Here is a 12303-nt window from a genome sequence, read left to right as displayed (position 1 = left end):
TATATTGTTGAAATCAGTTTGCTAATATTTTGTTGAGCATTTTTGCATCTATATTCATCAGAGATATTGGCCCATAATTTTCTTTTTTTGGAGTATCTGTGTCTCTTTTTGTTATCAGCATAATGGTGGCATTGTAGGATGAATTTGGGAGTGTTTCCTCCTCTTCAACTTTTTGGAATAGTTTGAGAAGATTAGGTATTAGCCCTTCTTCATATGTTTTGTAGAATTTCCCTATGAAGCTGTGAGTCCCTGAACTTTTGTTTGCTGTCAGTTTTTTTAATTATTAATTCAGTTTCACTGCTAGTTATCAGTCTGTTCAGATTATCCATTTCTTGTTGATTCCATCTTGGAAGTTTGTATGTTTCTAGAAATTTATCCATTTCTTCTGTATTGTCCAATTTGTTACCATATAACTGCTTGTAGTATTCTCATGATTTTTTGTATCTCTGTGATATTAGATGTAATTTCTCCTGTTTAATTTCTTATTTTGTTTATTTGGGCCTCCTCTCTTTTTTTCTTGATGAGCCTGGTTAAAGGCTTTAAATTTTGTTTGTCATTTCAGAAAACCAGGTCTTGGTTTTATTGATCTTTTTTATTGTTTTTTTGGTCTCTGTTTTATTTGTTTCCTCTCTGATCTTTATTATTTCCTTCCTTCTCCTCACTTTTGGCTTTTTTGTTCTTCTTTTTCTAATTTCTACAGATGGTAGGTTAGGATCTTTATTTGAGATTTTTCTTGTTCCCTGACATAGGTCTGTATTGCTATAAACTTCCCTCTTAGGTCTGCTTTTGCTGCATCCCATAGACTTTGGAGAGTTGTGTTTTTATTTTCATCTATCTGAAGGTAATTTTTGATTTCCTCTTTGATTTTTTCATTGATCTATTTTTTTTAGTAGTCTGTTGTTTAGTCCCCTTGTGTTTTTTTTCTCATTTTTCTTCCTGTAATTGATTCTAGTTTCATACTATTATGGTTGGAAAACTGCTTTATGTAAATTTTCTTAAATTTTTAAAAATAAATTATATTTATTTTTGGCTGCATTGGGTCTTCATTGCTGCATGTGGGCTTTCTTTAGTTGTGGCGAGTGGGGGCTACTCTTCGTTGCAGTGCGTGTGACTCTCACTGCAGTGACTTCTCTTGTCGCGGAGCACAGGCTCTAGGCATGCGGGCTTCAGTAGTTATGGAGCTGCACTGGAGCAAGAGGGGCTGGAGCAGGCACTCATTGTGGATTGGGGCATGCGCTGGGGCTGTCCAGGCCTTACAGTCACAGTCCAGACCACTCCCAATCTGCTGCCTCTGGGAGTGCCAGTAATGGCTGTCCTTGCCCCATTCAGATGCAGAGCTGGGTCCAATTTGGCGCCATCCCCCACAACTGTGCACTTTCCTTGGCAGTGGCAGCCTTCACCCTAGTCGGGAGCTGTGTGGCGGAGCAAGGTAGGCTAGGGCGTGCACTGGGGTGGTTGTGGAAACCAGCTAGTGTCCCAGGCAGTCTCAGTCTGCTTCCTCTGCCTTGTTTTGGGAGCAAGCAAGCATGTGCATGCTCTTAATGAGTGGAGTTGAAGTTTCTCACAGCCCCCCTGCCAGTCCCGCTTGTCTTCAAACCAGTGAAGGGGATTTGTCTTTCTGGTGTCGGACTCCGGGCCTGGAGTGCCCAATATGTGGTTCAAACCCCTCTACTTCCAAAGAGGATCTCCAAAACCAAGTAATTCCCCTACTTCTGTGTCCCCTCCTTCAGGTGTGGGTTCCAATCTGATCACTACTCTTCCATTCTTTCCTGACTCTGTGTGGATCTTTCTTTACAGCCTTGGTTATGTAAGAGTCTTTATGTCAGTCTTCAGTCTGTTTTCTGTGAGAATTGATGTGTTTCTTTCTCTTTTTTTTGATATGTTCTTGGGGGGAGGTGAGCTCAGCATCCTCCTATCCTGCTGTCTTGATCTCCTCTCCTGCATACATTTCAATTTATATCATTATAATCTTTTAAGGTTGTAATTGTACTCCAGTTGTATTTCAGAAAATCTGGAAAATAGCAAAGAGCAAACATAGGCGGATTCTTTTTTTTTTTTTTTTTTTTTTTTTTTTGCGGTACGCGGGCCTCTCACTGTTGTGGCCTCTCCCGTTGCGGAGCACAGGCTCCGGACGCGCAGGCTCAGCGGCCATGGCTCACGGCCCAAGCTGCTCTGCGGCATGTGGGATCTTCCCAGACCGGGGCACAAACCCGTGTCCCCTGCATCGGCAGGTGGACTCTCAACCACTGCGCCACCAGGGAAGCCCCATAGGCGGATTCTTAACCACTGCGCCACGAGGGAAGTCCTGCGTTACATAGATTTTTAAGTGTCAGTCTTGGGATATGTATTTGGGTCTGACTTCAGAGACCCATTCTTTACTTCACATTGCTTCTTGTCTATTTCAAATCTGTTTTCCAGTGCATATAGATCATATAGTACATAAGTTTTGTGTCTGCCTTAAAAAAGTTATTGGTATCTAGCCTACAACTGTCTTTACTGAAAAGCTCAGTAATTGATTCTGGAATGACCAAAAGAAAAAGAGGTAATTCTGCTTAATCAACAAGCCAGCCTACTTCCTTCCTTCCTTTCCTTCAAAATCTTTGTTGAGTGCCTACCATTTTTTAGATAGAATCTTAAGTAGAGGAAAGAGGAGATCACTGAGATGCTGATCCTGTCCATCAGGATCCTAAAATGTACTAGAGGAGGAAATTCTCATCCAAGGAAAATGGGGAAAAGAGTATAACACTAATTGAGCACCTACTATGTGCTGGATTTTATGTATTATTTTAAAAACTATTGGGGTACTTGTTATGTAACAGATATTTTCTTAACTGCTGGAAACTCTAGTATGCTACCATTTAACTCTGTAAAGTAGATATTATTCTCTTTACAAAAGAGAAAACTGAAGTTCTGAGGGATTAATGAGTTGTCCAAGGTTATGTAACTAGTAGCTATAGTAATTTGCTAAATTGAGATTCAGTCCCATATCAGTGAGTAGTCTTTCCCACTGTGCCATACTGATTTCAGTAGAAGTGTTTCTCATCTCATCCTCCTAACAACCTTATAAATTAAGGATAGCCTTCATTTTTTCCCCTTAAGCTGTGTACCCTTTTCTTTAATCAATTTTACTGGTATAATTTACAAACAAAAAGTATAACCACTTTTTAAGTGGGCAGTTAAATGAGTATTGACACATTTATATATAATTGGGAACCACTACCGCAATCCATCTTCCCAGAAAGTTGCCTTGTACTTCTCCCCAGTCCTTCCCTTCCAACTGAGGCAATCCTCTTTCGATATTTTGACCTAGGATTAGTTTTGCATGTTCTAAAACTTGATATAAATGATATAAATTCAGTATTCTTTTGTGTCCAGGTTCTTTTTCTGAACATAATGTCTTTGATATCCATTTTATTGCATATATCAATAGTTCATTCCTTTGTATTGCTTTCTATTCTGTTATACATTTATGCCACAATTGGATTATCTCTTTTCTTTTTGATATTTGGGTTGTTTCCAGTTTGGAGATATTATGAATAAAGCTGCTTTCAATATTTGTATATAGGTCTTTGTGTGGAAAAAATTCCCTTGGGTAAACAACCCAGCCTTAATTTTTATAGGTGGGAATACCATTACTCAAAAGGGTTGAATGACTTCTCAAGGTCACATGACCAGTGATTTGGTTGACTCCTGTGCCTATATACTCTTTTTCCACTGTATCACACTTTCCCCCACTTTTTAGAGGTAATGATTACAGATGAAGTGATCTGGGAATTCAGATGAAGATCTCTTGTCAGCTGGGGATATCAAAATGGGTTTCATGAAGATGACTTTTGAGTTGGCCTTGAAGAATTGATAGGCTTTGAATACATATAGGGTGAGAAGAAACGAATATTGTGAGCAAAGGTTCTTTTTTTTTTTCACACACACACACTGTATTTTATTTTTACAAGAGATAAATAGACTGACACCAAGCATTGTAAATGGATGACCACAACAAAAGCAACAAGGATTGCAATTACCAAACACGAAACACACTCATACTATGTCATAATATTGACATTCAGTCCAGTAATCTTCCACTGTAACAGCTCCTTTACTTTGCAGTGAAAATTGATTTGTGTATTTTTTGCCTCTGAGTCCTTGTGGGATTTTTTTTTATTCAAACAGAAAGTCACAACAATTATAATCATCCTCATCAGTTCACTCAGTCCCATGTAATTAATTTTTTTTATCTTGATCTTTTGTTAGCACTTTTATGAGTTCATCAGTTTTCCATTAGAGTTCTGAAAATGCTCATCCATTCAGTTCAGCAGTATAGTCAGTTACCAGAAACCTGTACTTGTCAGTCTTTTCCATGAATTCCTTGAAGATGAAACCCTTTTATAGGAACATATTTGCAAAAGCATCAGAGTACACCCAGAACTGTCTGTAAATGACAAAAGACTTAAAAATGACCACAGTTAAAGATTTGATGAAAGTTCATAATAATGCAATTGACAAGGAAATTTAGTTATTTCTGAGATATACATTTTAAAGTAATAACTAGTATTATTACTTATAACATTATACCAGAACATATAAGAGTTTTAGAAATTTCATGTAACATTTGAAGCATTTATATTAACATATTTCCATATAAATAACCCAAAGTAAGTTCTGTATTAGTGTTTTTTTATTTGTTTGTTTGTTTATACTGCAGGTTCTATTAGTCATCAGTTTTATACACATCAGTGTATACATGTCCATCCCAATCGCCCACTTCAGCACACCACCATCTCCACCCCACCATGGTTTTGCTCCCCTTGGTGTCCATACGTCTGTTCTCTACATCTGTGTCTCAACTTCTGCCTTGCAAACCGGTTCATCTGTACCATTTTTCTAGGTTCCACATACATGCGTTAATATATGATATTTATTTTTCTCTTTCGGACTTACTTCACTCTGTATGACAGTCTATAGATCCGTCCACGTCTCAACAAATGACTCAGTTTCATTCCTCTTTATGGCTGAGTAATATTCCATTGTATATATGTACCACAACTTCTTTATCCAGTCATCTGTCGATGGGCATTTAGGTTGCTTCCATGACCTGGCTATTGTAAATAGTGCTGCAATGAACATTGGGGTGCATGTGTCTTTTTGAATTATGCTTTTCTCTGGGTATATGCCCAGTAGTGGGATTGCTGGGTCATATGGTAATTCTATTTTTAGCTTTCTGAGGAATCTCCATACTGTTCTCCATAGTGGCTGTATCAATTTACATTCCTACCAACAGTGCAAGAGGGTTCCCTTTTCTCTGCATTCTCTCCAGCATTTGTTGTTTGTAGATTTACTGATGATGCCCATTCTAACTGGTGTGAGGTGATACCTCATTGTAGTTTTGATTTGCATTTCTCTAATAATTAGTGATGTTGAGCAGCTTTTCATGTGCTTCTTGGCCAACTGTATGTCTTCTTTGGAGAAATGTCTGTTTAGGTCTTCTGCCCATTTTTGGATTGGGTTGTTTGTTTCTTTAATATTGAGCTGCTTGAGCTGTCTGTATATTTTGGAGATTAATCCTTTGTCTGTTGATTCGTTTGCAAATATTTTCTCCCATTCTGAGGGTTGTCTTTTCGTCTTGTTTATGGTTTCCTTTGCTGTGCAAAATCTTTGAAGTTTCATTAGGTCCCATTTGCTTATTTTTGTTTTTATTTCCATTACTCTAGGAGGTGGATCAAAAAAGATCTTGCTGTGATTTATGTCAAAGAGTGTTCTTCCTATGTTTTCCTCTAAGAGTTTTATACTGTCTGGTCTTACATTTAGGTCTCGAATCCAATTTGAGCTTATTTTTGTGTATGGTGTTAGGGAGTGTTCTAATTTCATTCTTTTACAGGTACCTGTCCAGTTTTCCAAGCACTACTTATTGAAGAAACTGTCTTTTCTCCATTGTATATCTTTGCCTCCTTTGTCATAGATTAGTTGACCACAGGTGCGTGGGTTTATCTCTGGGCTTTCTATCTTGTTCCATTGATCTATATGTGTCTGCTTTTGTGCCAGTACCATATTGTCTTGATTACTGTAGCTTTGTAGTATAGTCTGAAGTCAGGGAGCCTGATTCCTCCAACTCCGTTTTTTTCCCTCAAGACTCCTTTGGCTATTTGGGGTCTTTTGTGTCTCTGTACAAATTTTAAGATGATTTATTCTAGTTCCGTAAAAAATGCCATTGGTAATTTGATAGGGATTGCATTGAATCTGTAGATTTTTTTGGGTAGTATAGTCATTTTCACAGTATTGATTCTTCCAATCCAAGAACATGGTATATCTCTCTATCTGTTAGTATCATCTTTAATTTCTTTCATCAGTGTCTTATAGTTTCTGCATACAGGTCTTTTGTCTCCCTAGGTAGGTTTATTTCTAGGTATTGTATTCTTTTTGTTGCAATGGTAAGTGGGACTGTTTCCATAATTTCTCTTTCAGATTTTTCATCATTAGTGTATAGGAAATGCAAGAGATTTCTGTGCATTAATTTTGTATCCTGCAGCTTTACCAAATTCATTGATTAGCTCTAGTAGTTTTCTAGTGGCATTTTTAGGAATTTCTATGTATAGTATCATGTCATCTGCAAACAGTGACAGTTTTACTTCTTCTTTTCCAATTTGTATTCCTTTTATTTCTTTTTTTTCTCTGATTGCCATGGCTAGGACTTCCAAAACTCTTTTGAATAATAGTGGTGAGAGTGGACATCCTTGTCTCCTTCCTGATCTTAGGGGAAACGCTTTCAGTTTTTTACCATTGAGAGTGATGTTTGCTGTGGGTTTGTCGTATATGACCTTTATTATGTTGAGGTAGGTTCCCTCTATGCCCACTTTCTGGAAAGTTTTTATCATAAATGGTGTTGAATTTTGTCAAAAGCTTTTTCTGCATCTATTGAGTTGGTCATATGGTTTTTATTCTTCGATTTATTAATACGGTATATCACATTGATTGATTTGCGTATATTGAAGAATCCTTGCATCCCTGGAATAAATCCCACTTGGTCATGGTGTATGATCCTTTTAATGTGTTGTTGGATTCTGTTTGCTAGTATTTTGTTGAGGATTTTTGCATCTATATTCATCAGTGATATTGGTCTGTAATTTCCTTTTTTTGTAGTATCTTTGTCTGGTTTTGATATCAGGGTGATGGTGGCCTCATAGAATGAGTTTGGGAGTGTTCCTTCCTCTGCAATTTTTTGGAAGAGTTTGAGAAGGATGGGTATTAGCTCTTCTCTAAATGTTTGATAGAATTCACCTGTGAAGCCATCTGGTCCTGGACTTTTCTTTGTTGGAAGATTTTTAATCCCAGTTTCAATTTCATTACTTGTGATTGGTCTGTTCATATTTTCTGTTTCTTCCTGGTTTAGTCTTGGAAGTTTATATGTTTCTAAGAATTTGTCCATTTCTTCCAGGTTGTCCATTTTATTGGTGTAGAGTTGCTTGTAGTAGTCTCTTAGGATGCTTTGCATTTTTGCAGTGTCTGTTGTAACTTCTCCCTTTTCGTTTCTAACTTTATTGATTTGAGTCTTCGTTTTTTTCTTGACCAGTCTGGCTAATGGTTTATCAATTTTGTTTGTCTTTTCAAAGAACCAGCTTTTAGTTTTATTGATCTTTGCTATTGTTTTCTTTGTTTCTATTTCATTTATTTCTGCTCTGATCTTTCTGATTTCTTTCCTTCTGCTAACTCTGGGTTTTGTTCATTCTTCTTTCTCTAGTTCCTTTGGGTGTAAGGTTAGATTGTTTACTTGAGATTTTTCTTGTTTCTTGAGGTAGGCTTGTATAGCTTATAAACTTCCCTCTTAGAACTGCTTTTGCTGCATCACATAGGTTTTGGATCATTATGTTTTCATTGTCAGTTGTCTCTAGGTATTTCTTGATTTCGTCTTTGATTTCTTCAGTGATCTCTTGGTTATTTAGTAATGTATTGTTTAGCCTCCATGTGTTTGTGCTTTTTACGTTTTTTCCCCTGTAATTCATTTCTGATCTCATAGCGTTGTGGTCAGAAAAGGTGCTTGATATGATTTTATTTTTTCTAAATTTATTGAGGCTTGATTTGTGACCCAAGATGTGATCTTTCCTGGATAGTGTTCCATGAACACTTGAGAAGAAACTGTAATCTGTTGTTTTTGGATGAATGTCCTTTAAATATCAATTAAATCTATCTGGTCTGTTGTGTCATTTAAAGCTTGTTTCCTTATTTATTTTCATTTTGGATGATTTGTCCATTGGTGTAAGTGAGGTGTTAAAGTCTCCCACTATTATTATGTTACTGTCGATTTCCTCTTTTAGAGCTGTTAACAGTTGCCTTATGTTTGAGGTGCTCCTATGTTGGGTGCATATATAATTATAATTGTTATATCTTCTTCTTGGATTGATCCCTTGATCATTATGTAGTGTCCTTCCTTGTCTCTTGTAACATTCTTTATTTTAAAGTCTATTTTATCTGATATGAGTATTGCTACTCGAGCTTTCTTTTGATTTCCATTTGCACGGAATATATTCTTCCATCCCCTCACTTTCAGTCTGTATGTGTGCCTAGGTCTCAAGTGGGTCTCTTTTAGACAGCATATATATGGGTCTTGTTTTTGTATCCATTCAGCAAACCTGTGTCTTTTGGTTGGAGAATTTAATCCATTCACGTTTAAGGTAAGTATTGATATATATGTTCCTATGACCATATTCTTAATTGTTTTGGGTTTATTTTTGTAGGTCCTTTTCTTCTCTTGTGCTTCCCACTTAGAGAAGTTTCTTTAGCATATGTTGTAGAGCTGGTTTGGTGGTGCTGAATTCTCTTAGCTTTTGCTTGTGTGTAAAGCTTTTGATTTCTCCATCGAATCTGAATGAGATCCTTGCCGGGTAGAGTAATCTTGGTTGTAGGTTCTTCCCTTTCATCACATTAAGTATATCATGCCACTCTCTTCTGGCTTGTAGAGTTTCTGCTGAGAAATCAGCTGTTAACCTTATGGGAGTTTCATTGTATGTTATTTGTTGTTTTTCCCTTGCTGCTTTCAATAATTTTTGTCTTTAATTTTTGCCAATGTGATTACTATGTGACTCAGTGTGTTTCTCCTTGGGTTTATCCTGTATGGGACTCTCTGCGCTTCCTGGACTTGGGTGGCTATTTTCTTTCTCACGTTAGGGAAGCTTTCGACTATAATCTCTTCAAATATTTTCTCTGGTCCTTTTGCTCTCTCTTCTCCTTTTGGGATCCCTATAATGCAAATGTTGTTGTGTTTAATGTTGTCCCAGAGGTGTCTTAGGTTGTCTTCATTTCTTTTCATTGTTTTTTCTTTATTCTGTTCCACAGCAGTGAATTCCACCATTCTGTCTTCCAGGTCACTTATCTGTTCTTCTGCCTCAGTTATTCTGCTGTTGATTCCTTCTAGTGTAGTTTTCATTTCTGTTATTGTATTGTTCATCTCTGTTTCTTTTGTAATTCTTCTAGGTCTTTGTTAAACATTTTTTGCATCTTCTCAATCTTTGCCTCCATTGTTTTTCCGAGGTCCTGGATCATCTTCACTATCGTTATTCTGAATTCTTTTTCTGGAAGGTTGCCTATCTCCACTTCATTTAGTTGTTTTTCTGGGGTTTTATGTTGTTCCTTCATCTGGTATATAGCCCTCTGCCTTTTCATCTTTTCTGTCTTTCTGTGAATGTGGTTTTTGTTCCACAGGCTGCAGGATTGTTGTTCTTCTTGCTTCTGCTGTCTGCCCTCTGATTGCAAAGATTCTTTAGTACAGGCTTCATTCAATAGTAAGTAAGTGTTTAATTAACTCCTATTCAATGCTAGGCTCTGTTCTGTATTCTGAGGCTATAGTAATAACAAAACCAGATGAGAAAGGGGGCGGAGTCAAGATGGCAGTGTGAGAGGACGCAGAGTTCACGTCTCCCCACAACTAGGGCACCTGTTGGATGCTGGTGGGGGACCTCGATGCCCAAGGAAATGGGAGGAACCCCCAAGAAACTGGCTTGGATGTGGGGGGGGAGTGAGAGGGGGAGGAGAAGTGGAGGCCAGACATGACCAGGGCCCCTGAGGGGTGGCTGGCAGAGGGGAGGGTTTCCGTCGGCTGGGAGACCCTCGGGGGCTCAAGGATCAATGGGTAGCACGCCTAGCATTTCCCCTGCCCAGTCAGGCCCCAGGAAGCCTGCTGGGCTCCCAGACCAGGTCTTCTGATCTCTAAGGCACCGTCTGGGCTGCCTAGATCCTAGGGGCATAGGAGGGAGGTGAGGGGAGAAGAGGAGAGGCGGATGGGGAGGATCCCTCCAGGATCAGAGGATCGGGGGAGACATGCCGGGTGTTTCCCCCACCCACTTGGGCCCTGGGAAGCCTGCTGGTATCTGGGCCTGGTGCTCTGCCCTCCAAGGCCCCCTCCAGCTGTGGGGGTCCTAGGGGCATAGTAGGGAGGGAGGAGGGAGAAAAAGGGGAGGAGAGGCGGACCAGGAGGGGACCCTCTGGGACTGGGGTATCAGGGGAAGTGCCGCGGGCATATTCCCTGCCCACTCAGCTCGGGAAGCCTGTTGGGCTTCTGGGTCTGGTCCCCTGCCTTCTGGGGCCACCTCTGGCTGTGTGGGTCCTAGTGGCATAAGGTGGGGTGTGGGGAGAAGAAGAGAGGCCAGTGGGGAGGGACCCTCCACGATTGGAGGATCGGAGGGGAATGCGTGTAGCGTTTCCCCTGCCCACTCGTGCCTAGGGAGCCTGCTGGGCTCCCGGACCTGGTCCTCTGCCCTCCAAGGCCCGAGGCACCCCTGGGCCCCTCCTGCTGCATTGAGCCTAAGGTCCCCTGTCCCCGGTGCCTTTTCCAGCCCTGTGAGTCCGAAGCATAGGCCCCGCCCACTGCCTAAACCCTGCCCCTGCCTAAGCCCTGCCCCAAACAGCCAAGGCCTTTTCTGGCTTTTTTTTCCTTCCTCTTTTTTGCTGCTGTTCCGGTGTACCTTCCAGTTGTTGTTTCATCTATATTTTTATTTAAATATTCTTTCTAATATATCTGTTAGTTTTCTAATCTTATTGTATTTTTTACTCTTTGTTATTGTTCTCCTTTTTTTCTTTTTCTTTTTGCTGCCCCGTGCAGCTTGCGGGTCTTGGTTCATGAGCTGGGGGTCGAGCCTGAGCTCCTGCAGTGGGAGCCCTGAGTCCAAACCACTGAAGTAACAGAGAACCAGAGAACCTCAGATCCCAAGGAATATTCGTTGGAGTGAGGTTTTCGGAGGTCCTCGTCTTGGCACCAAGACCCAGATCTACACAACAGCCTACAAACTCCAGTGCTGGAAGCCTCAGGCCAAACAACCAGTAAGACAGGAAGACAATCCACGCATCAAAATAAATAAATAAATAAATAAAAAGACGACAAAAAAATATGTTACAGGTGAAGGAGCAAGGTAAGAATCTACAAGACCAATAAATGAGGAGGAAATTGGCAACCTACCTGAAAAAGAATTCAGAGTAATGATAGTAAAGATAATCCAGAATCTCGGAAATAGAATGGAGGCACAGATTGAGAAAATACAAGAAATGTTTAACAAAGATGTAGAAAAAATAACAAACAGAGATGGACAACACAATAACTGAAATGAAAAATACACTAGAAGGAATCAATAATAGAATAACTGGGGCAGAAGAATGAATAAGTGAGCTGGAAGACAGAATGGTGAAAATAATTGCCAAGGAGCAGAACAAAGAAAAAAGAATGAATAGAATTGAAGAAAATCTCAGAGACCTCTGGGACAACACTAAACACACAAACATTCCAATTATAGGGTTCCCAGAAAAAGAAAAGAAAAAGAAATGCTCTGAGAAAATATTTGAAGAGGTTATTGTGGAAAATTTACCTAAAATGGGAAAGGAAATAATCACCCAAGTCCAGAAAGCACAGAGAGTCCCATACAGGATAAACCCTAGGAGAAACCCACCGAGACACATATTAATCAAACTAACAAAAATTAAGTTCAAAGGAAAAATATTAAAAGCAGCAAGGGAAAATCAAAATATAACATACAAAGGAATCCCCATAAGGTTAACAGCTGATTTTTCAGGAGAAACTCTGCAGGCCAGAAAGGAGTGGTAGATCTACTTAAAATGATGAAAGAGAAAAACCTACAACCAAGATTACCTAGCAAGGATCTCATTCAGATTTTTTTTTTTTTTTTGTTTGTTTGTTTGTTTGTTTTTTTGCAGTACGCGGGCCTCTCACTGTTGTGGCCTCTCCTGTTGCGGAGCACAGGCTCCAGACGCGCAGGCTCAGCGGCCATGGCTCACGGGCCAGGCCGCTCTGCGGCATGTGGGATCTTC

This window comes from Lipotes vexillifer, unplaced genomic scaffold (assembly GCF_000442215.2).
Source record: "Lipotes vexillifer unplaced genomic scaffold, Lipotes_vexillifer_v1.1 scaffold103, whole genome shotgun sequence".
Lineage (NCBI taxonomy): Eukaryota > Metazoa > Chordata > Mammalia > Artiodactyla > Lipotidae > Lipotes > Lipotes vexillifer.
The sequence above is the reverse complement of the archived record's forward strand: the minus strand, read 5'-3'. Positions refer to the sequence as shown.